Source organism: Halictus rubicundus, unplaced genomic scaffold (genome assembly GCF_050948215.1).
Source record: "Halictus rubicundus isolate RS-2024b unplaced genomic scaffold, iyHalRubi1_principal scaffold0022, whole genome shotgun sequence".
NCBI lineage: Eukaryota > Metazoa > Arthropoda > Insecta > Hymenoptera > Halictidae > Halictus > Halictus rubicundus.
The window spans coordinates 2,383,550-2,409,664 of record NW_027488563.1 but is presented as its reverse complement, the minus strand read 5'-3'; positions in this window follow the sequence as shown (position 1 = coordinate 2,409,664).

Genomic DNA, 26,115 nt, shown 5'->3' with positions numbered 1-26,115 from the left:
AAGGAACCAACTTTTGAAATATGACATTATGTTTGATGATCATAAAATTGCATCGTGGAAAGACGTACGTTCGTTATGGCAATTGGAAGATGATAAAGCAACGAGAGCTGCTTGCAAATTAACGGAGAAACACGTTTATCCAAATAACTTTAAAATTAAAATGTCGTTTAGCTCTGCAAGTATTTAGTCGCTGAGTTTCAGCAGCTCTTTTAACCGTGGGAACGGTGGGAGGAATTCAAAGTCAAACAGTAATGCATACTGCTGAATTTTTCAAAATTCATAATGATAGTTGTTGCGGATCACGTGAGCCAGGCGACGGCACGTGAGCGGGTATAGGCCAGGGGGGAGAGACGAGACGAGGTTGCCCAAATCACAACAACTTTCGGGAATCCGTTGTTCCCGAAAAGTCAGTTACTTTTGGAAACCCAGCTTCGCTTGAGCTGCTAAACTGTGCTCCCTATTTAATTCCCTACTTAAGGCTCAGAGGGGTTTTTCTTGGTCAGCTTTCGAATGGTTCATTAATTATTGAAAAACGTCTAAGGGCAGTTTTGACCATCTTATTCGGCTAGGCCCTTTATACTGTAAATCTAGTCGCGTTGTTTATTTCTATTAATGTTAAGTTGGTGTCGGGTTCTATAGTTAAGGTAGCGTTGTAAGTTGTAAATAAAGTCGAACAGTGACTGAGTGGTCTGCACTTCGCTCGAAGCTCTAGTTTCCTTATCTTCTAATCTCATCCACGACCCTACTATTTCTAAACAATAGTTTTGATTCCTTAAACTGCGACGAAACGGCGAAATTCGCGTTCCGTCGCGAGCTCGCACATATGCTGACCCGAGTGCGAACCAATCCGCAACCGGCCCAAGCGCGAGCCAATCAGCGAGCGCCGCCGCTTCGCGAACTTTTCGCGAGGCGGCGCGCTCTTCGTAGTCCGCGCCTCTCCTATAAATATCGGGACGAAACGCGACCAAGGCAGAGTTGGCCTGGAGCAGCTCGTGGAGTATCGTCTCCGAGCTCCTGATCACTCGCAGCCGCGGGCGAACACGCATACTACGGCTTCTTCCGTGTGTGTGGGTAACCACGCTGGTACCAGGTGGAACGCGTACTACGGCTTCTTCCGTGTGCGAGCGAAACCGGTATCGCGAGCGAGTCTCGAGCGAGCAGTCGGACGGGAGCAGTGCCCCGAAGCACTACCGCTCGTCACGCGCTCCGGCTCTCTCCCCACTACCCGATTCCCGATTCCGTCGATCCTGCGAAATCCACGCATCGGCGCGCGATCGGGCGTCGCGTCACATTCGTGTCAGTCCTCGTCTGATCGCAGCCGCGTTCGGAGCTCGTCCCGTACGAGTGACAACGCCGGTGACGGGAAGCGCGTTCTCTGGGTTCGTCTGGGTACGAGCGACCCCCACCGCGATTTGACTAGGGACGACGGGTGGGGCGTTCCGCCGGTCCGGAGTCGGAGTGGATTCGCGGCCACCGTACGCTCGGCCATCAGCGAGGAAACACCGATTCACTCTTATCTCGCCGAGCCGCGGTGGTTCCCACCGAACAGCCGCAGATCCGGAATCCCGTAACTCCTTCGAATCGGAGAAACGCCGTCTCCTCGCTCCATGTATCCGTCGTAACGAGCGAGTCCCGATCGCTCCGCGTTCCGCCGAAAATAGCGAATCCTGATCGCTCCGCGTTCCGCCGAGAATAGCGAATCCTGATCGCCCCGCGTTCCGCCGAAAATAGCGAATCCCGATCGCTCCGCGTTCCCGCCGGAAGAGCGAGTCCCGATCGCTCCGCGTTCCCGCCGTAAGAGCGAGTCCTGATCGCTCCGCATTTCCGCCGTGTTAGTACTTCGCGTGTATTAGAATTAAGGTAGGAAGTAAGTTTAGATTAATAATAACGTGTCGCCTCCTCGTGCTGTTTACAGCCGGCCGTCTTACCGGAACCCGCCAGCTGGGACACATCGTCTCGATCCGGGGCGAACCACCCCCGGAAATAAACTATAGTTTTCCATAAAACCGTCTTCGATTATTTCACCTGCTGTCCTCTCCGCCGACCCAGGCGACTGAGCGAATCCAGGAGAGGACAGAACCACCCCTCCTTTCGCGGTTAAACGCTCGCGTAGGAAACGCTCCCGTTACAAAACAACCGGAGTTGCAACGATTCGAATCCAGATAGATGTGCATTGTCCGAAATTAGATTAAATGCAAAAAATAATTTAACTGCATTATTAGAAAGGTGTCCCAAATGGCGCACTATTAAAAATAATGGTCAGAATATACCACCATGTTTCGAAGGCTTGTAAATTTCTGTTAAAGCAATTTTACAATTATGGAAAGATCTTAAGTGCGATGGAATTAAATATTTTATAACGTCTACAGTGAATCAAGACCCATTGGAAAATTTATTTTCAATGATCCGCACTTATGGTGGAACTTATAATTAAAATCCGTCTGCAAAAGCTTTTCGCTTATCATTGCAAAAAAATATTGTATTCAATTTATCAAAACCGGCTTAATCTGCCAATTGTTTAGATGATGAGGACGAAACATTACTTCCAAACTCGAAATATCATAGTACATCTAATGTTGCACTAATATCGACAAATACAAGCCATGAAAGTGAAATTGATCAAGAAACGTTTATTGATGTCGAAGAAGTTGTCATTGATGCGTCATATATTAATGACGAAACATTAGAAGCCTCTCCGGTTGAATATTTTGCAGGATTTTTGGCCATGAAATGTGTTACAAAATCTGGTTGCGACCAATGTTCGATCTCATTAATTAGCGAAAATCATGTATTCCTGCAGGATAGACAAATATTAATATTTTTTAGAGCCTATGAAGCAAATGATGACGAACTATTCGGTCATTTATGTGCTCCATCTGCAGAATTTTCATTTGTATTTAAATTAATGAAAGCAGTATTTGACGCGGCCTATCCTAATATTAGAGAAAAATATGGTATACAAGATAAGTTATTTCCATTAATGGTGGAAGCTGTGGATATGAAATATCCAGGTTGGTATCAACATGAAACTTGTGGGCTCCATAGGAAGGATCTTGTATACTATATGATGAAAGTTAAAATTCATAAAGATCTAATATGGTTATGAAATAAAATAAGAAAAACAGATAAAACAATTTTAGACATACTAACTTGGCAAGTTTTAATAAATTTATACGAAATACAGTCTGTTTAGGATTAAGCGTAGAGATAACTTCGTGTTAAGACGCCGATGTCGAGCGATACGCCGCGCCCGTGTTTTTGTCGATTCCCGGTATCGCGCTCGTGACGCATGATCACGTGATTACCGAGGATCACCGTTAATCGCTCGCATTACCTCGTCGCTCAGACTCGTTCTACCAACCGCCTGATTAACACGCTTTGTATCGCGCCCAGTTCTTGCAACTATCGTTTATTGTAGCCATTCGAAATCGACCACCGGTTCGACTCGATTGCGCGCCCGCATTAGTTTACGCGAATTCAGAAGAATAAATCACGGTTGTACAGCCCCGTGCTCAGTCTCCACAATATTTCTTTTGATTCCCTCCTTCTGCTCGCGCTTCCTGCACCTATTCCCAATCCGGCCTCCCTTCTGTGTTTGCCCCCGATCCTTTCGAACTTTCCATACAGTCCACTCCTCACCATTTCCGTTCCGGGGTCCCAAACACAGTCAGAGGAGATCTATCGTGAGCTCACAATTGATATTTATAGTATATACATGCATACAGTCAGAGGCGATCTATCGTGAGCTGACGTATGTTTTTAACTTTATAGTGTGTTCGAAATCATTGCAGGCGTTACCGGGAACTCCGGTAACACAAACACCATTTCTTTCATTACGGGCCATGAAGTTTTTCCGCGCTAATCCGCAGACAAGTGGCCTCGGTGCGACCGTGTCCCGGCGTTGACAACAGCCCAGCTGATCGGGCTCGGCGCCGAGACCGAGTGAACGCACGCAGACGTAAACTTTATGTTTACGTCTGAAGGATTACTTGTCGCGGGAGCCACCGTTCCCCATATTCCAAAATACCAAACCCGTTACCCACCGTCCTTGTTTCCTGTGCAGCAGCGGCCGTTCGGGCATTGCCCTCGTGCGCTAGCTAACGTTCGACACTGCCAATTCCTTTGTCATTTTCAAAAACCCCATTCCTTATTCCTTCCACTGTCGGCGGCCCCACACAGTATACATAACCCGCGATAACCGCTACGCGGGGTCCTTTGACACGCTCGATCGCTCGATTATAGTCGCTTTTCTCTATCGTTTATTCGTGCGCTTCACGACTCTTTTCTCTCCCAAATCGTGCCCTTCACGATTTGTGCGTTACGTTATCACTTCCATATATTCGCCGCTTTCTTCTGCCTTGTCTAATCACCGCTTTCTTGTACACTTTCTACTTTCTTTTAATATTGTGACGTTGCAAATTTTGCATCGTCCCTTGTCGCTGCGAACGACAGAGCGAAGAGACCGGACTGCCGACAATAACGTTAGCGCGAATGCTGCGACGGCTGGATAGGTTAGGAAGCGCTCCCCGAGGAACTTCCGAATTGGCAGGAGACTCAAATTTTAACGACTTTCGCGCGCGCCGAGCCCGGCAAGTTTCAGGCGTGCTAACGGCACCACCGTACCCCGCTGCCGATACCGAAGGACGTCTCGCTCCGCGGGACCACTCCACGTCAAACCATGGCCATCACGGAAAATCCGGTGCACCGGTTATTTCGGATATTGGAGACGACACACACGGGCCAGACAACCCGAAGGCGACGATGCGGGACACAGGCCCCTGTCGACCAGCCGACACCCGATTTCGCGGTCCTGCCGCCGCCTCACCTAGCCACTTGCAACGGGGCCTCGGCGAGGGTGGTGTAGGCGCCCCCATATCAGGGAGATCGAAGATCTGCCACTCTTCCACGGTCGCAAAGCGCGGCCGGGATGATTTTCGCGTATGGTCTGGGGCCCAAGGACCAGGTGTGGACACGGTCCTGCCGGCTACGATTTTCCCGCGAGTAGCGCGCCCAATTAGGGAAAAGCCGGACTAGGGCGTAGAGTGGGGATACGAGGACCCTGCCGTCGCGCGAACGTGCCGTAAAGGATCACTGACGCGGTAGCTCCCGTCCCGAAAAGCCACGTAGTTCCACTAAGCAGTCTTTCCGAGTCCCGAATCTCGCCGCGCGACGCGAAGTATCGCACCATCGCTATCGTAGTCCATCCCGCGACACGCATGACCCCGTCCGTACTACCGGGGGTTTGTACCTGATCCCGCTAACGGCGGATTATCAACGACCGACGCTCGTCCCGCAAGAACCGGCCGGAGCTGCTACGTGGACGGAAAGCCGCTGAGAGCAGGAAACGGTGAGTCTACCCAGTGATCCGTATTCGTTTCGATTATCGCGAGTTGGTTCCCGGTATTCCGTAGAGGGAACGACGAGGACGGCCGAGGTCGACCCCGTGCCTTCGCGATCACGCGAGCTCACGGAACGTTCGTCGGACGGGTAATACCGCGTACCGTTCCCCACGCTTTCGCGTGTCGAGGCGCCTCTCGCCTCGTCCAATTTCGCTCGCACCGAACTCATCGGTGCTTTGAGCCGAGCCGCCGTATTTCCCGTCGAAGTAGAATCCGGAAGTCTTCCTCGGAGGAGCCGCAATCGTTAGCCGTTGCTATCGTCCGTTCGTCGCATTCTTTCTCGCGTTATTCCAATCGAGCCGTCGCGTAGCGTACTGCGAGTTTTCCGCCGAGAGTTCGCCATCCGTCGGAACCGAAACCACGCCGCGACAGTCGTACCGTAATCGCGCCTACCACCAGCGCGCCGCGAAAGTCCCGCTCCGGGGAGAGTGAATTCCCGTGCCGATTTACTGCACACGCGCGGATTATTTTACCGATCGACAACTGCGCGCTGCGAACCCTCCACCTTCTCGCCACTATTGTATAAAGAGCGCGGGCTCTCGGGTGCGGCCACGTGGCCGCGGCATTGTAATATCTGACGCCAATAAACGTTGTAGAGCCCATCTCGGCTTCCGATCATTTCAACCTGTTCGATCTGCCCTGCCGTGAGGGCTGTCCTCGCTCTTCCCGTGTCCGAACCCCCGACCCTTTCGCGCCTCTCGTTCTTCTCGCGGTTCTCAAAGGTTCAGCACCCGCTCTCAGCTTCGGCCGAGGGCGAACTTCTTCCGCGTTTCGCGTGGCACCCTTCCGGTGCCTGGCGCCAGAGCAGCAGGCTCTTTTTCGGCTTCGGAGAATGTTCGAGAATACGTTAGTACCGGGAGGACCGCGTATTCACGGCCGTACACGGCCCGGCCTCTGCGCCCATAAATTCCCGGAGTGTACCCTGCTCCCGCCTTCCCACGCGGCGAGGATGGATCCACGTTACAATATATTATCTTAGTATATCATACAGTCCAATATTACTCTCTACCTGCCTCTCTCACAACCTTTATACCTCATTCCTTCGCTATAGTTCCAAACATAGTGAAACTGCAATATAAGCGAAGAGAGCATAGCTCTGAACAACTGAGACAGAAACGCAGAAATACCCTGAGACCCAAGGGTGCGTGTCCATCTGTGAGTTCTCGTGCGAGTTTCTCTCGAAAGTACTCTTACATGGTGTGTCCATTTGCAAGAAATGCTCTAGAGAAAATTTCTTGCACAAAAAATGATGGACAAAGTGGGACCTTTCGCTAACTTCATCGATATCCCAAGGATCAACTAAAGCGAGGGTCATCGAGCTACGGAAATTTATGACCTTGGATCACGGTGCCCAAACCTCGTTGACGCCTTGCAGATATTAGGGTTGTAACGAAGGATGAGCAATTGAAGCCGGGCCAAATGTCCTGCTCGGTTGACTTTTCCAAGCAAGGACAGCGATTCTGGACAAAGGAACATCGACAACCGAAACACCAACGATTTTTATGAAAAGGCTATAGCCGGGTTTGGTGGTCAAATCTGCCATGGAAGGTATTTTATTCTAATTTGCGCTATGCGATAGCTCGATAGCTCATCTATAAGGGTAGTTAGAGAGGAAAATCGAAAATCCAGATTTTTGCCCACTTTCCACATTTAATGTCAATTTAAAATTCTGAAAAAAATCTGACACATTTCGGATACCAAACCACATACTTTGATTCGTTTTCAGATTCTATCGTTGCAAACTCTGGTTGTAAAAATCGAAAAACACGAAAAAAATCAAAAAACTGAAGATTTCATATGCAAATCGAAGAAACACAAGAACAGAATTAATTTAGCAATGAGATATTGTCCTAAATATTATACTCAATCCTTTTCAAATTCCTGCGTTTGGTGCATCATAGTAGGAACAACTAAAAATAATTCCAATGATTCGCGAGCTATGGAATGATCCATTTTGCAATTTTCAACCGCTGAAATAACCAGCGGTTCCGCACACTATTTGACAGTATGCGTTCCGACGACATCGCGTCAGAACCTCCAGCGATTCCAATGATTCGCGAGGTAAGGAATGATCCATTCCGCAATTTTCAACCGCTGAAATAATCAGCGGTTCCGCACACTGTTTAACCCTTTCGCGGCGAACAGCGCCTTTTGGCGCTCAGCTATAGACGCTCTCTCCGAGCGAACAGCGCCTTTTGGCGCTCAGCTATAGACGCTCTCTCCGAGCGAACAGCGCGATCTGGCGCTCGGCTATAGACGCTCGCTCCGAGCGAACAGCGCCTTTTGGCGCCGTTCATTTATTTACAGTAACTGCCATGATGTCCAATCAATCAGGAAAGCGGCAGGACGGTCGGCGGAAATGTGTGGTTTGCAGCAAACACAAAAAGCGAACCGAAACACGAATCGAATGTAAAGACTGCAACGTTGGATTGTGTATTGAACCCTGCTTTAAATTATATCATACAAAGGAAAATTATTAAAATTTGTTAAAGATTATCTAAGATTAATAAAGATTGTTAAAGATTACTAAAATTTTCATTGTTATTAATATTGTAACAGACCTGGCTGCGCCAGGCCTGTTTCTAGCCGTGCTCGCCCCGAACTCGAACCGCCCCGAACACGACCGACGGATACCGAGTTCCGCCGGTACCCGCGAACGCCCCCCGCGACCCCCGCGCCGGCGAACCGATCTTGGCGGGAACCGGAACCCGCCATGATGCGATACCGTCGCGCCGGAAGCGTGACGCCACCGGAAAAACCGCCCGCGAACCGCACCGCACCGCAACCCCTCGCCTAGCGAGGAGAGAGAGACGAGCCGGAAAACGACCCCTTCTGATTTCCGACCTCGCCGCGAGTGGACCGTTCTTGTGGATAGTTAGCCGCCGATATCGACCGCACCGATCCGACAAACGAACCCTTCTACGCGAATACCGGAGACCGAGAAAACCGTTACGAGCCGCGCGAGTATTTTGTCAGGAATTACCGAGCAGTTCTGCCGCGTCTTCGCGATCCGCGAAAACCCGCACACGCCGCCGCGTGCAAGACTGCCTGGAGGTGCCGACCCGAACGCTGAGCGATCGAGGACCGGAACCAGGGTAAGTAACTCTCTTTTCCGTTAACCCCGACATCTCTGCCTCCGTCCTACACCCTCAGAGAGCGAACCACCCGCGACCGATGGATCGCCGGTCGCCCTGGGGCACGGGCTCTCCGTCCACCGAGGTTGCCCCTGGTCCGGATACGCCGCTGCGTACGGCCATGACCCCGCCGTGATACAGCCCCCGCGCGGGACCCGAGTCGCGACCGCCGTAAACCGAGACGTGAACGTCGGGACAGTGAGGAATACTCGAGAAACACGTGTTGTTGATCGCCCGTTCCCGACCGCCCGTATCCCGCCGCGAACCTCGCGTTATCCCGCCGCGAACCTCGCGTTATCCCGCCGCGAACCTTGGCACGGCGAGCCAAATCCGGCCGCGAGGACCCGTTGTACGAGATCCGCGGTAATCGGACTCGCTACATGGCGCCCGAACAGGGACCTGTTTAACAACGTGGGACCGGCAGGATTTCGCCCACGTGGAATTTTCGAGGTTAAGTGTGCCGTGAAGTGAAGTGAGACGCGCGTGCGCCACCCAGTGCCGTTCCGCCGCGACAGTGCCGATACACGCGCGCCGCCTGCCGCCGCCGCAACGAAGCGGGACCGCTGACCGAATGGCGGACGGGCGCGAAAGTTTGAATCACCGCACCGAAGAAACCCGAGTGGATGCCCCGAGGGACACTCACGAAGAGCCGCGCCAGCAGGACCGCCGACAGATCATCATCCCCCGAGACACCGGACCAGTGGGGCCGACGATGGGCCGAATATATTAGCCGCCTGACGAATGACCTATACGCGATGATGGAGCCCGGCGTACAGACGAGAAAAATGTTGTCCGCCGACGCGACGGCCGAGAGACCAGACCCGCTCCGTAACGTCGACCGGATCCGGAAAACAGGATGTACCACCGACGGGAAAGACCCGCACGCGTCCCTGGAACGCGTGGCGGAGATCCAGGCGTCCTATGCGATTCAGGACGAGGACGTGCTCCGAGCCGCACCCGAGATGCTTCGTGGAAGAGCACAGGCGTGGTGCCGTAATGAGCGGGAGGAGATCGCAACCTGGGACGAATTCAAGCGGGCCTTCCTCAGAGCACATACGTCGTCGCAGACCCGATACCAGCACGAGCGCACCGCCCGCGAGCGACGGCAACGACACGACGAGAAATTCGCGGAGTTCCTGACCGACATCACCACGCTCATGAGGCGAGCACAAATCCCTACGACCGAACGACTCGAGTTGCTTCACGAGAATATGAGGACGAAATTCCGATACCTCATCCCCCGGGGATCCGTACCCGACGTGAAGACGCTCCGCGAGAGAGTCCAGGAGCTGCAGCGCGTCGAGGAGCAGGAGGGACGACCGCGCCGAACCCCGACCTGCGCCGCCGAACCGGCCACGACGACCGCGGACCGCGCTCCGCCGACGGAAACATACGATGCCGACACGCATTGCTGGAGATGCAAACAGCGTGGGCACACCCGGTTCGAGTGCCGGAACGCGTACCGGAGATTTTGCTCGCGCTGCGGCCGCGACGGAGTGTTGACACGGGAGTGTCACCCGCCGGGAAACGGAGCCCGGGCCCCGCCACCGAGGAACGAACGCCGGGCCCGCTAAACAACCTGTCGGAAAAAATCCGTTACACGCCGCGTCCCGTGCTACCGGTCCGAATCCTCGGTCGGAAATTCGACGCCCTCCTCGATACGGGCTCGCAACTCTCCTGCGTCAACGAGGAAGGGCTCACAAACAGGGGAGACTCCCCTCGACGAGCACCGGCCTCGTGAACCTAGCCGACGGAACCGACATGCGCCCGACGGGCCGCATCTACCTGCCATTCCGAGCCGGGAAATGGGAAGAAACGGCAGAATTCACCGTGCTGCCGAGGATGGGCACATCGGTGCTCCTGGGCATACACGCCATCACCGCCCTGCGCCTGGAAATTAAACCGCCCGCCGAAACCGCCGCCCGGACCGAGGAGTACCACGCCGAGCCGTGCCTCCAACTCGGGTTACGACCGTTGCCGGAAGACGAGCGAGAAGCGTTCGACCAGTTTCTCGAAACCGAGCTGAAGCAGTTCACTGCCGTGACGGGCCGCACGACGCTCATCCGCCACCGGATAAAACTCGTCGACGAGACGCCGGTCAAGCAGCGGTACCGTCCCAGGAATCCGGCCATGCAGACCATTATTAACGAGGAGGTCGCGCAGATGCTGAACGACGGAGTTATCGAGCCATCCAGTAGCCCGTGGAGCTCGCCCGTCGTCGTGGTGAAGAAGAAGGACGGCCGACCACGATTCTGCGTGGACTTCCGCAAACTGAATGAGCGATCGGAGAAGGACGCATATCCGCTGCCGCATATCCAGGCCACGCTGGACAAACTGCGAGGGGCCAGGTTTCTCACGACGTTGGACCTGAAGAACGGATACTGGCAGGTGCCTGTGGAAACCGCTAGCCGACCGCTCACCGCCTTTACCGTCCCGGGGCTCGGCCTATTCCAGTTCACGGTCATGCCCTTCGGCCTGCACTCCGCTCCGGCGACCTTCCAGCGCCTCCTGGACCGCGTGATCGGCCCGGAGCTCGAACCGCACGCGTTCGCCTACCTTGACGACATTATTGTCGTCAGCCGGACTGTAGCCGACCACCGACGTCACCTCCACGACGTTTTCCGGCGCCTGCGTGCGGCCGGACTGAAGCTGAACCCGGAAAAATGCCGATTCTGTGTCGACAGCCTCCGGTATTTAGGCCATATCGTCGACCAGCAGGGCATCCGGACCGACCCGCAGAAAACCTCGGCCATTGCCCAGATCCCGACGCCGAAGACGATCAAGGATATCCGCAGATTCCATGGGATGGCCTCGTGGTACCGGCGATTCGTCCCGAACTTCGCCGAGGTCATCGAGCCGTTGACACGCCTGACCCGTAAAAACGCCAAATGGCAATGGACCTCCGCCGAGGAAACGGCGTTCCAGACGATGAAGGAGCGCCTCGTAGCCGCCCCGGTGCTGGCATGCCCGGATTTCGAACGGCCGTTCACCCTCCAGACCGATGCCAGCGACTACGGGCTGGGAGTCGTCCTCACGCAGGGCCCTGAGGACGACGAGAGGGTGATCGCCTACACCGAGCGCAAATACAGCGCCACCGAAAAGGAGTGTCTCGCCGTGGTCCGGGGCATCCGGAAGATGCGACCGTACCTGGAAGGGTACCATTTCACCGTCGTTACTGACCATCAAGCCATCAAATGGCTCCGCCAGCTCGACAGCCCGACCGGTCGTCTGGCGAAATGGGCCTTAGAGCTGCAGCAGTACGACTTTGATGTCCGGTACCGCCCCGGAAAACATAACCACGTGGCGGATACGCTGTCCCGAATTCCGCCGCCACGCGGCGTGAACCTGCTCCGACCGAAACAGCGCATCGACACGTGGTACCAGAAGAAGCTAGCCGCCGTCCAGATCGATCCAGTCGTCGAGACCGAATTCCAGATGCGAGGGGGACGCCTCTACAAACGCATCCCGCACCAGCTTGATTACAACGAGCTCGAGCCGAGCACAGCATGGAAGCTGTGCGTACCGAAGGAAGACCGCCCGGCTACTCTGGCCAAGTACCACGACGACCCCACGGCTGGTCACATGGGAGTCGCCAAAACAATCGTATTCCTGGTGCAAGGATTTTACTGGCCGGGCATGTTCCGAGACGCCGCCCGATACGTCCGGAGTTGCAAGAACTGCCTGCAGTACAAGGTCCCGCCGCACCCGTTACCAGGACAGCTGCACGCCAACCCGGGGACCGAACCATGGTATACCATCTCCGCCGACCTGATTGGACCGCTGCCGCGATCTCGGCAGGGTCACCGTTGGTTACTGGTGGCCATGGACCGTTTCACGAAGTGGGTCGAGCTCACCCCGCTCCGGAAAGCCACCAGTACCGCCGTCGCAGCCGCGATCCAGAGGGAGGTAATCCTGCGACACGGAGCTCCGCGAATTTTGATTTCAGATAACGGCCGCCAGTTCATCGGGGAGCCTGTGACCGCCCTGCTGAAGGCCGCCGGGATCGAGCACCGCCGGACCCCGCCGCACACGCCCCAGTGCAATCCGGTAGAACGAGCCAACAAGGTCGTGAAGACCATGCTCGCCCAATACACCGGCAGCCGACATAACCGCTGGGACGAGAAACTGGACGAGGCCAGATTCGCCATCAACACCGCGTGGCACGAAGCCACCGGGTACAGCCCGGCATACCTCAACCAGGGACGAAAACTCCGGCCACCGGGACCGACAACCCCTGAAGAAGCCGCCGCACCGCCGCAGCAGCGGTGGAAGAATCTCCGGGAGGCCCAGGAACTGGCCCGAGTACGCTTGGCACGGGCGTTCGACTGACAGGCCAAGTACTACAACCTGCGCCGTCGAGATTGGAGGCCTGCCCTGGGGGACACCGTCTGGAAGAGGGAGCACACGCTGTCCAACAAGGAAGAAGGCGTCGCCGCCAAACTCGCGCCGAAGTTTAGCGGCCCGTACACCGTCGGGCGCATCGTGTCGCCGGTCATCGTGGACCTTCGCGACCGGGCCAGACGATGGCTTCGCCACATCCACGTCCGGGAACTCAAACCCGCCGCCGGCCCCGCCGACGACCCAGACCACCCCCCGGAGGGGAGCACCGAGCGCGAGCTCCGACCTTCCCCCGCGGGAAGCCACCCGCTGCCCGCACCCGCCCCCTACCAGCCCCGCTCCCAGGCGAAGAGGACGCCTCCGGAAGCTAATTCCCCCCGTTAACTTTTGTGACAGGCGGGAGAAACCCAGGGACCGGACAACCAGCCGCAATGGACTCCAGCTGGGGCCTTGCGGCTCTTTTCGACGACTCCGAGCAGCGCCCCGGTGCGTCGACGGCGGATGCCATGCCGGACGGAAGCTGCCGCCGCAGCGACCAACCAGCCCCGCTAGACAGCCCGGACGCCGGAGAACCGGCGACGCGAAGCGGCCCCCGACTGCGGAATTGGGATTCGACGACGACGCTGTCGTCCGCGTCGGACGAACCGGTCCCCCGGGCCTACTGGCTGGGTCAGCGCCCCCCGACGCCACGGCTGACCACGCCGCCACGCACCCCGGGCTGGTGGGCCCCGACACCGCCCCCGCCGCCGGATGTCAGCCAGAGGACCCGCCGCCGGACGAGGAGGAGGCGCCGGGCAGACCGCGCCGGGACCAAAGCCAGCGTGCCCAGGCTAACCCACTGGTCGGACCCGCTCCCGCCGGAGGCCCTGGCGAGGGCCGTGGAGCCGGCCACCCCCGGGTCGCAACCCCGCATCGCCGCATCAGTCTGGTCCGTAGCCGAGCCGCCACCGCCGAAGCCGATCCCACGACCGGTTCCAGCCCCGAGAGGTCGGCCGACGGCAGCCGTCCCGAACCCGCCACCAGGACAACCGGGACGCAGACAGAGGACACACCTCCGACCGCCGCGTCCGCTGCAGCCGAGCCGGCCTGGACCAGGCCGATCCCGACGCCGACCCCGGAACCGACCACACGGCGCCGCCAACCGCCTGCGTCAGACGGGAGGGTGACCCCCCCCCCAACGGAGGTCGCCCGCTCACCGACGACGAGCGGTGGGCGCCCGCTCACAGACGACGAGCGGTGGGCGCCCGCTCACAGACGACGAGCGGTGGGCGCCCGCTCACAGACGACGAGCGGTGGGCGCCCGTCCCGTTCGACGGACCACCCCGATTTCAAACCGTGCCGGCCCCCTTAAGGACAGTATTTTTCGTCACAAAAATTGCTTCTCTTTAAGGGCCCGGGATAGTCACGTGACTTTTCAAGATTCGGTGGTCGGTATCTGCCATACAGTTTCCTTTACAGAAATGGTATTACCTACAACTGTGTAGCTGACTGATGAACACGAGATGGAGCTATCGTCGTATTGTATTATGAATCAGAAAGGGAATTCGATTGACGTTGCAACACAAGTGGTGTGTGACGAGGAAGAGAGATTTTACTGCGTTGTCAGCTTTTAAAAGGTCAATGTTGCCGCATCATATTCATACAAACACCGTCGATGATCGCATGGAAAGCGTTCGAGCTGGTTCGAGCGGTTTCTTTTGTTACTTTCGGATCTGTCGAAATTTGGAGGCTTATTCCTTCTTAATTTAAAATATGGAATTTTCAATTGTAAATAATTGTACGATCATTTGAATATTCGTTAACTTGTTTAAAAATCTTAATTTTTTAAACGTTCTATACGAATATGTGGGATGAATGGTTCATTGGGCGTGCGTGCGTGCGGGCCACCGGATCATGTTGAAACGGTCCGGCGCCGGAATGTTTGGAAAACTCGAGTGACTGAAGAGGCGTGAATGAAAAGTGTTTAGGTCTAAGTGATAGGAGAGTTTGTGTATTTCTAAGAATGAAAGCGATGGATGCAAGAAACAGAGTGCAAGCGAGATGAATGCAAGGGGGTGAAAGACTATAAAGCGTGGATGTTCGGTAAGAGCGGAGAGAGTAGAGTTGCGACTGCCTTGCGAGAAAGAGTGTTAATCGTGTCAGCGTTATTTCTTCTAAATATATTAATATTCAGTAAAGTGTTTCAAAGAGATTAATCTCCCCATTTCCCAAGATTCCTACAAATATAACACGAATATATATATGTAAGTGTACAGAAGAAATGGATAGGTTTAAAAATTATGTTTTGTATTGTAACATGGACCTCCACTCGCCGCGTGGGAAGGCGGGGGCGGGGTCCACTCCGGGAATTTATGGGCTCAGAGGCCGGGCCGCGTACGGCCGTGAATACGCGGTCCTCCCGGTACTAACAGATTCCCGAAAATTCTCGGAAATCGAAAAGAGCCTGCTGCTCGGGCGCCAGGCACCGGAAGGGTTCCACGCGAAACGCGGACGAAGTCCGCCCTTAGCCGAAGCTGGGGGCGGGAGGTGAGCCTTCGGGAACCACGAGAATGTCGAGAGGCGCGTAAAGGGTCGGGGGTTCGGACACGGAAGGGAGCGAGGACAGCCCTCACGGCCGGGCGGATCGCGCAGGTGAAAAGATCGATAGTCGGGCTGGGCTCTACAATTTTATTGGCGTCGGATCTTACAAAGCCGCGGCCACGTGGCCGCACCCGAGAGCCCGCGCTCTTCGTACAAAGTTTGCGATAAGGTGGAGGGTTCGCACGCGCTGTTGTCGATCGGTAAAATACGCCGCGGGGGTGCGGCAGATCGGCACGAGAATTGCCGAAGCGGGAGATTCGCGGCACGCAGGTGGTCGGCGCGATTACGGTATGACTGTCGCGGCGCGGTTTCGGTTCCGACGGACGGCGAACGCTCGGCGAAAACTTCACGACAGGCTACGCGACGGCTCGATAGGAATAACGCGAGAAGTAACGTAACGGACGGACGGTTGCAAACGTTAACGGCGGCAGCTCCTCCGAGGAAGACTTCCGCACGGTATTTTTCCGGGAACCCGGTGCCGCGGCTCAAAGTACCGATGGATTCGGTACGAGCGGAATGTCCGAGGCGAGAAGCGCCCCGGCACGCGAAAACTCGGGGAACGAGACGCGATATTACGCGCCCGACGGGCGATCCGCGAGCTCGCGTTGCCGCGAGGGCACGGAATCGTCGTCGGCCGACCTCGTCGGTTCCCCGAGAGAGCCTGGCGAACCAACTCGCGAAAAACAAACGAATACGGTCCCTTAGGGGACTCACCGTTCCTCTCGATATAATTCCGCCTTCGGTCGCGGTTCTTCCCATCTCGCTCGGGATGGTCTCCGGTTTTCTACGCTCGACTCGTGACGGGATCGAGATCCTGAGACTGCTGCAGCTCGGTAGTAGAGTGCACGCACTTCGCGTTTACGGCAATCGGTATTACTAATGCGGTATTACAAACTACACGGCGGTCTGCGCTGGTTCGGTATTTTCCGGGTGCGACTCGGTACGGAAGTCACCGCGACAGTAATTCCTCCGGGTCCGTTCGCGTTACGACAGGGTCCCCGTATCCCCACTCCGCGCCCTAGTCCGGCTTTTCCTCTAATAGGGCGCGCGACTGGCGCGAAATTCGTAACCCGCAGGATCGTGCCTACGTCGGGTCCTTGGGCCCCAGACCTTACGCGAAAATCATCCCAAAATTCGGACACGGGGCAGATCCGCGATCTCCCCCGGTATGGAGGAGGGGGGACGCCTACACCACCCTCGCCGAGGCCCCTTGCAAATGGCTAGGTGAGGTGGCGGCAGGACCGCGAAATGTGTTGTCGGTTGGTCGACAGGGGCCTTCGTCCCGCTTCGTGACCTCCGGGTTGTCTGGCCCGTGTGTGGCGTCGCCCATTCCTCGACATTACCGGTGCACCGGATTTTCGTATTGGCCATGGTTTGGCGTAGGTGGTCCCGCGGAGCGCTGTGCCCTTTCCTCAGGTCGGCTGGATACCGGGGTGCCGTTCGCCTACCTGAAACTTGCCGGGCTCGGCGCGCGCGAAAGGTGTGAAAATGCGAGTTTCCCGATGATTCGGGAGTTCCTCGGGGAGCGCTTCCTAACCTATCGAGCCGTGGTTGTATTCGCGATAACGTTGTTTTCGGGCAGTCCGGCCCCTTCGTTCGGTTGTTTGGGGCGCCAAAGGGGCGACGTGATTTGTGCAACGTCACAGTATATATTGTTAACAAATGGTAACACATCAATATAATTGATTTGAATTTTCATACGAAGAGTATTATTTTCCGTCGTGGAAATGAAAGGTATAAACAATCACGGCATGATAATTGTTTCAATGTAGACAGCAAACAAAAAAAAACCTGACCGCAAAAATAAGAAATATTATAAAAAAACAAAAAACCCGACTGCGAAAAGAACTGAAAAGATAAGAAACAAAAAACTAATTTATTAAATAAAATATTGATAATAAATAAAACGAAAAATAAAATAGAAATAGAAAGTATAAATTATTAATAATTCTTTTCGCAGTCAGATTTTTTGTTTTATTAATTATTTTTATCTCTTATGCAAAATCTATAAAAATTAGAATCTCATTGAAGATAATCCAAATGATGTCGTGTTTGGACTCATTTTCATCGGAATAAGCTCGACAACTTATTTATATTAACAATATTATTCTGATTAAAAATATAAAAGTTTAAATTGCCAGTAATGCTCGATTCTCCATCTGTTTACATTTTAGGTTGTTGGTCGGTCGCTGGTCTTTGACGTTCCGAGCTCGAAGAGTCACGAAGTATCGATGTGAAACAACTACCAATCCAATTGCAAAACTTCTTTATTTTTCATTATTTTTTTATGGAACTTGCACCGACTAATTCGTGACATTCTTCTGATTAAAATGACACTAAACACGGTACAAATTTTACTGTATCTAGTATTTTTATTCGTAGATTTATCCGAATGCTTCGAATAAATCTTCGGATAACTTTGGCCAGCTCGACGAATAAACGGCGACGAGGTTCGACGATACCCGACGAGCGTCGAACGTCGAAGACCCAGGCGACTGACAAACGGCATACAATGTAAGCAGATGAAGAATCGCGCACGAATGAAAGTTTAAACTTTTAGATTTTTCAATATACCTTCATGAAATTGTAACGAGTGAATTGATGGGATTTCCCTGATGAAAATGAGTCCAAACACGACATCATTTGGACTATCTTCAATGAGATTGTAATTTTTATCGTAACATTACGTATCAAGGAAAATTGTTCGATTACACTCGAATTTGAACTCATTTTCATCAGGAAAATCCCATCAATTAACTCGTTACAATTTTATGAGGGTATATTGAAAAATCTAAAAGTTTGAACTTTCATTCGTGCGCGATTCTCTATCCGCTTACATTGTATGTCGTCTGTCGTCGCTGGGTCTTTGAAGCTCGCCGCTCGGCAAAAGTTATTCGAAGATTTATTCGAAGCCTTCGAATAAAAGATACAGATAAAAGATGAAAAAATTATTCGAAGTTCGAATAAATCCTCTTCGAATAAAAAAAATTATCTTTTTTCGTCGGATAAAATTATTTATTCGATACTCGTCGAATAAAGATACTTTTTTTATTCGAACCTTCGAATAACGAATAAAAATTTTTTTATCTTTTATTCGTTATTCGAAATTTTTATTTAGATAAATATTTTTCCCAACTCTGCCATAAGAAACCTATGGCACACCAAAATCACTGGCATTCAAACGTAGAGAATATCCGTCTCCGATATAATGTTGCACGGAGAAGCGGCCAGCGAAACTCGAGAACCGTCGTCGCCGAGGAGTGGGCCACACATTGTTGGCTATATCGGTGTGAGACCAGAAGACCACTGCTAATCCAATTACAAAACTTCTTTATTTTTGGTTATTTTTTTATGAAACTTTTACCAACATATTCGTGGCATTTTTCTGATTAAAATGAAACCAAATATGATATAATTCCGATGATATTTACTTGTGTAATGAACGATTGAAGTTTCGGACGCGAAGAAGGACAACGTATAGGAAAGAAAGCCGCGGAGAGTCGAACCATTCGGAAAAGATGAAAGACTGGAGTGAGCTCAGGCCTTTACATAAAAAAATAAACTTTTTCATTATTAATTATTTTTCTATCGGACTTTCACCAACATACTCGTGGCATTTTTCTAAGGAAAACGGTACCAAATATGACAAAATTCGGATGATATTTACTTGTGTAATGAACGACGGAAATTTCGGACGCAAAGAAGGACAGCATATAAAAAGAAAGAGACGCGGCGAGTCCTTCTCGCCTCGAGTTCGACTGCTTGGTTTTCGCCGCGTTGGACAGTGCGGACAAATAGCCGAATTTCGGGCAAAAGTCTATATGTGGTTACTAATGTATATGTATTGACAATTACTCACAGAAAATAAAATTTAACAATACAATTAATGATTATACATAAAGTTTATTGCTTATAAAATATAAAAAATATAAAATGTTGCAACGAGACACGTACGTGTCGTTGCCGTCGAGTTTCCGACCAGGCCCGCGCCAATCAGCGGCGAGACCCAGCCGCGTGCCAAACCGCGAATCCGGCCCGTGCGCGGACCAATCGACGTGTGCCGAAGATTCGCGAACGAGCACACGAGGTCCGCGCTCGGGCTATAAAGATCGCGACGAAACCACACGAGAGCGGAGTTGGTCTGGAGCAGCTGTCTGGCGAACACCCGAGCCCAGGTCCTCTCGCAGCCGCGCAGAATCGTGCGAGCCTCGGTATACTACCGGACGAACACGCCGAAGCGCCGGGATCGGCCGAGGCGTACGTGGGTCTACGTCCCTACGCCAAAACCGGTACCGCGAGTAGGTTCTGGGAGGCGGTCGATCACGGCCGAGCCGCGGCCGCACGGGGACGACGAACGGAGCGTTCCGCGAATCCTCTCCGCGCCCCGCGCGCCCAGCCGACGTAGGAAACGTCGCCGATCCACCACCACGAGCTGGGCCGCGGCCAATTCCGATCACCTCGCCGAGGCGACCGCGCCAACGGGAATCGTGAGGATTCGGGTCCGCGCCGAGAACACCCGATCGCCGCGCCGACACTAAGAGAGCCCGGCTCGCTCCGCGCTCTCCGCGCCGCCGTACCGCGTACCGTACCGTATTGCTCCGTTTTCTGCCGCCGTCCGCCGGCGGACGGCGCCCGCCGCGAAATCCGAGGAACCGCCGCAAGGTTCACACCGCATCCGCCGATACGGAGCCCCGCCGCTCCCGCGTAGCATTAATTAGTTGTAGGAATCCGATCGTTCGGTTAGGGGTCAGTAATTAGGTTATTAATTAGGTTAAGGGTTCAAGGGACATAGATTTAAGCAGCCGTTACGCATCGAGCGTCCACCGTACATTTGTTTCTTTTCTTTGCACCAGACCGGTCGAGAGACGGGCCAGATCACCGGACCGACCCGGGCCGGGTCTACCGGTAATCCAGAAACCGGCAAAGTTACCGCGAGTATAATAAATATTGTTTAGTTATTTTACCTGAACCGGGTGTTTCATTTAGTTACCTGTTCACCCCCCTCCCCAAAGAACCCTGGCCGCTGAGCCAATCCGGGGAGGGCTTACCCGTCTCGCTACGCACCCCGTACGAAACGTGTACCGTTACAATGTAAAGAAACAATACTATAAGGTTTAAAAAATAGCAAACAATACAATTGTAATTAAAACTTAAAATGACAGACACTTTTCAAAACTTTTTTATTTAAATTCGCAATAAAAATTTAAAATATGTGTCTTTACCTTTATGTTAGTGGTACACAAACTGAAAATTTCATCGAAATCGGTTGACGGAGAAAAAACAACGTGCATTGCAAGATATAAGAATCTGTGTATCTGTGCGTTTGTACAAATAGCAATAATACTGCCGCCAAATAGCATTACATGGATAAGATCCGTCGAAAGTTAGTTTCATTACTTAACACTTTTATTTCGTTACTACCTCTACTTGAATAATTGCAGTCAATGCAGTCGAGCATTAGAAGTGGGATTATCGGTTAAATAAGGAAAAAATTTCATTTTCTGTTTTTTACTACGGATCACAATAAGAATGATTGAATTTTGTCGTTACTTGAATATTGTATTTATTCTTTTTTTTTTATTCTATAACTACTACAGAATACATTTTGTTGAATAATCATTATTTTATAAATATTGCAATAAGTTCCAAATTAATTAATAACACTGTTACGTATGGAGACGTTTCTCCACGTTCATTTCGATTAGAAGTTCTAATCTCTTTTCTGAGAACGAAAAGCGTCCCAACAGGCCCCTTGTTTAATGATTGTACTCCGGCTGGACGCAGCTGGCACGAAGCATGATTCAGTAACAGCACCGTACGATTTCCTAATATGGAAATCTTCAAAACATCCCCTTCTGGAATGTTTTGTCAAGATAGTCTTTGATAGGAAACATCCTGGCTAACCCTTCGTTTTACCCCTATAAACAAAAGATCCAGCTGCAAACCTTAAATTCACTTGAAACGACAAATACGAGTATGCGACCGTAAAATAAAACAGATACATTCCCCTCTCATTTTTAGGGTATATAAACCCATGCATTTTCATCCTCTTCGGTTAGTCGACAAGCGGTTCAGTCAAGATTCAGACGCGGTTCAGTACTCGTGCAGTCACGTCGCGTCAAGTCTAGTGAGATCGGGTTAAAGTCCCTTTCGAATCAAACGTAACCTTATAGATTCCGTTAGTTCGGTATATATTCTATTTGGCATTCAACAATCGCTATCTAACCCCGCATTGCCAGTGCGTCAACACCGTGCATCATTAGGTAACAATTTCTCTAATTGTACACTTACTACATCCACTCGCGACACAAACAATTATACTTGTAACGATTCCAAATCAGAATATATTTGTCTTGTTTGTTAACTCGCGTAATCTACAACCTTTAATTATTGCCTGATATCCTAATCTAATAATTGAACGTTCCCACATGATACAATCTTACCGCTCGGATTGTATCAATTAAGTTATATATAAGTTACGAGGCTTACTAATCTTAGATTCAATTCAACGAATATTTCTCCAACCTAGTGGCTCCCCGGTTTTGCATCGGGTGCGTCCACGAAAACTATACCATCCTAGCGGATCCCTGATTTCGCATTGGGTTCTTCCGTATCCTAGCAGCTCCCTGGTCTCGCATCAGGTGCGTCTGCGTGTTATCCACCTTCCTTTTAAATCGGGTTCGCCGCGTCTCTCTCCTAGTGACTCCCCGATAACGCATTGGGTGCGTTCACGAAGTTTCATCCTCCTAGTAGCTCCTCGGTTTCGCATCGGGTGCGTCTGCGTTTGACTCCAACCTCCCAGAGGTTCCCTGATTTCGCATCAAGTGCGTCCTCGACGTCAACTATCCTAGCGGCTCCCCGACCTCGCATTGGGTGCGTCCGCGTACCTAACTAACAAATTGAAACCATATTCCTGGGGTAACAACCCCTCGCCGGCCTCTCGCGTTGCTCGCTGCCCTGGCTCGTAACAACACCTACAAACTATCGATTATAAAATAATGATTACAATGGTGAACAATATGGAAAATAAGAAGGCAATAAGAGTGTAATGAAATTATACAATAAAAAATAATTATTTTCATTCTACGCATTATACGTTTACTTATTGCCTATGTCACTGACGTTTCTTCCGTAATTCACGAGCAAATGTTCTATTTAGATAGCGAGCGCGGCATGTTTAGCGATGTTGGTATTTGAGATCAGTGAGAGTTCCACGTTCTTAGTTCCACAACCGGAGTATCTCGACATTGGGGCCGTTACCTGGCACCCACTTTGAGACAGTGTGTTTTATATACAGTGTAACCGTGCAGGTTACATATCGATACACCCCATATATCGAACGTCGATGTCAACCCTACCATAACACTCGGTGACGTAACCCGCGAGTCCTGACGGAGAAAAGGACCGCGAGATATCGCGACACTTGTCGCAATGCGCACGCATCGATCCCCACTCGATACCGATCGAAGGAGGTCGATGCGTGTCGCAGATAGATCACTCTACATCTGGAAGCGGTTCCAGCCGCAAGGGTTTGCGAAGTGTCCCGTCGGCGAAACACGGTACGCGATCGAGGGGTCAAACCGACCCGATAGAACAGACAAACCGACTGTTCTATCCTCGACGCGTAAGCGCCTCACACCGAGGAGTCACAGGTGCAAACTGCGCCGTGGCATTGCCGACGATTAAGACGCAGTTTGTGTTCTGTGGCCGCGATCGCGGAGTTGTCACAGATTATTTAGAATTGGTAAATCGTTCGTCGTAATCGTGGTACTGAGTGGACACTTCGTCATCGTAAATTTCGTGATTCTCGTTCGAAATGCCCATAACTGCTCCGGTAGGATTCGCACGGTCGTGATCATTCTGCCGCTATCAACAAGGAATACGTTCGGAGGCCATGTATCGTGCTGAAGAGCATAGTCCTTGGTAGCGTGACGTGACCGACGGCTTGGTGTGCGTCTCTATCCATACCACTCATACGAGTATTCGGACGAGTGCATGGATGGTCTGAAAAGTCCACAATCGCGCAGTGCGTACTACGCATACGGATTGTTCGAACGAACTCACAATTTCCCTTCGGGTCGAATCGATACGACCGAACCCTGCACGATCACTGATATACTGCCGCTACCTTTACGGAGATTGCTCGGAGGCCACGTATCGTGCTGAAGAGTAAACTTCTTGGTCGCGTGGAGTGCCAGGGGTTTTTAGTGTGTGTCTCCACTTGGGCCATTTGTACGAGAATTCGGCCAGATACTTGGGTGGTCTGACAGGTTCGCCTTCGATCGGTTACGAGGTCGAAACGAGTCGTTCAACCGTCATTGCGTCGGGCACACGGGTCGGTTTAGAGCGAGCGGACTGTGCACGATCCTTGTCATTCTGCCGCTACCTATACGGAGATTGCTCGGAGGCCACGTATCGTTCTGAAGAGTAAACTTCTTGGTTGCGTGGAGTGCCAGGGATTTTTAGTGTGTGTCTCCAACCGGACTACTCGTACGTATTTGCGGCCGGGTGCACGGTTGGTTAGACAGGTCACGAATTCGCATATCGCGAGGCGCGATCCACATTCAAATCGTTAAAATCGTTCATTGAAAAACCAGGTGTAGAGACAAAGCGAGCGAACTGCGTGCGTCGTAACACGGTATACACTGCGTGTTTACGTGTTACGAGAATTCGGTGCGGATTACCGATACGCGGTATTCAGCGCGTCATCATAAAGGAATTTATTGCCCTGTACGTCGGGAAGGATCACGGGCTGTCCTGTAAACAAATAGCTCGTTTTCGAGCATATCGGAGAAATCGCTCTTCGAAAAGTATAAATAGTTCTTCCAAGAATATACTGCCCTTTTACCAGAAATTTGTCTACAAGCTTTATTTGTCTCGTCCAAACCTCGCCGCTTTCCAGTGCCTGGAGGCACGAATCCATCTCCTTCACGAATTGACACGCGTAGGGAATTGGGGGTAGTAACCGGCCCCCGTGTCATAGTATAGATAACCCTTGAGTCGTCGAGACAGGGATAAAATCGAATTAACGCAGTCGAGTAAGGAATGAACGGTTACAACAGGGTGAGTCACCAAACGTTAACACCTTAAATATCTTTGTTGTTTCTAAAGATACGTAAAATATGGTACGGACAAAGTTGAATGGTACAATGGGGCTGACACGATGCAAAAAAAATTTTGTTTTTATGTCATTTTTTTGGAGATATCAAGGTCACCTTGACTTTTTTAAATGGAACCACCCTTTTTTAAACACCTACAATGATAGTCCCTTTCATTAGGAATTCAGTGACTATAATTAGTCCAAGGTCATTCAAGGTCAAGGACAGAAAAAACGTATAAAACTAAAATATGGAAGCAGAATACCTGTATTTTATAAATGTTCGAAATGATGGCCGTCTGCGTCGATACATTGTTGTAAACGAGCTCTGAAGGAATGTTGCGCTCTGATAAGTATATCCGACGTGATATTCGTACATGCTGTGATGATACGCTGACGCATATCTTCAACTGTTGTTGGAGCATCCGTGTATACGGTCTCTTTTAGCAGACCCCATAAAAAGAAATCCAGTGGATTTAAATCAGGCGAACGTACTGGCCATGAAACTGTTCCGCCTCGTCCAATCCATCGGTTTGGATATCGAGAATCCAACGTTTCTCTTGCTACTCGTGCATAATGAGCAGGACAACCGTCATGTTGGTACCACATATCGTAGCGATTTTGTAAAGGGACATCTTCTAACAAAATTGGCAGATCTTCTTGCAAAAATTGAGCGTATTTCTGTCCCGTCATCATTCCGTTAACGAAATATGGTCCAATTACTTTGTCGTTCAAAATACCACACCACACGTTTACGCTCCATTGTCTTTGATGATCAATTTCTCGCAGCCAGTGCGGATTATCCACAGACCAATAATGGGCGTTCCGTAGATTAATTGAGCCATGATTAGTAAATGTTGCTTCGCCCGTAAACAAGACATTAGAAAAAAATGAATGATTTTGAAGAAATCCCCATTGACAAAAGTTAATTCTATTTTGAAAATCATTCCCGTGCAATTCTTGATGGAGCGATATGTGAAACGGATGAAATTTATGTCGGGCCAGAATTCGTATTACGCTACTTTGACTTATACCTGCTTCCCGGGCAATTTTTCTCGTACTCACGTGAGGATTGACAGCTATAGCTGCTAAAATATTAATTTCATTGTCCATAGTATGTTTACTATTTCCTACAAGTCTCAACCGTGATAAACGTATTCTGCTTCCATATTTTAGTTTTATACGCTTCTCTGTCCTTGACCTTGAATGACCTTGGACTAATTATAGTCACTGAATTCCTAATGAAAGAGACTATCATTGTAGGTGTTTAAAAAAGGGTGGTTCCATTTAAAAAAGTCAAGGTGACCTTGATATCTCCAAAAAAATTACATAAAAACAAAATTTTTTTGCATCGTGTCAGCCCCATTGTACCATTCAACTTTGTCCTTACCATATTTTACGTATCTGTTACGTATGGAGACGTTCTCCACGTTTATTTCGATTAGAATTTCTAATCTCTTTTCTGAGAACGAAAAGCGTCCCAACAGGCCCCTTTTATTAACGAAAGATACTGTATGCCTTCTTTATACCAAAATCTCTAGACACTCCCTTCTGGCATCCGTTAATC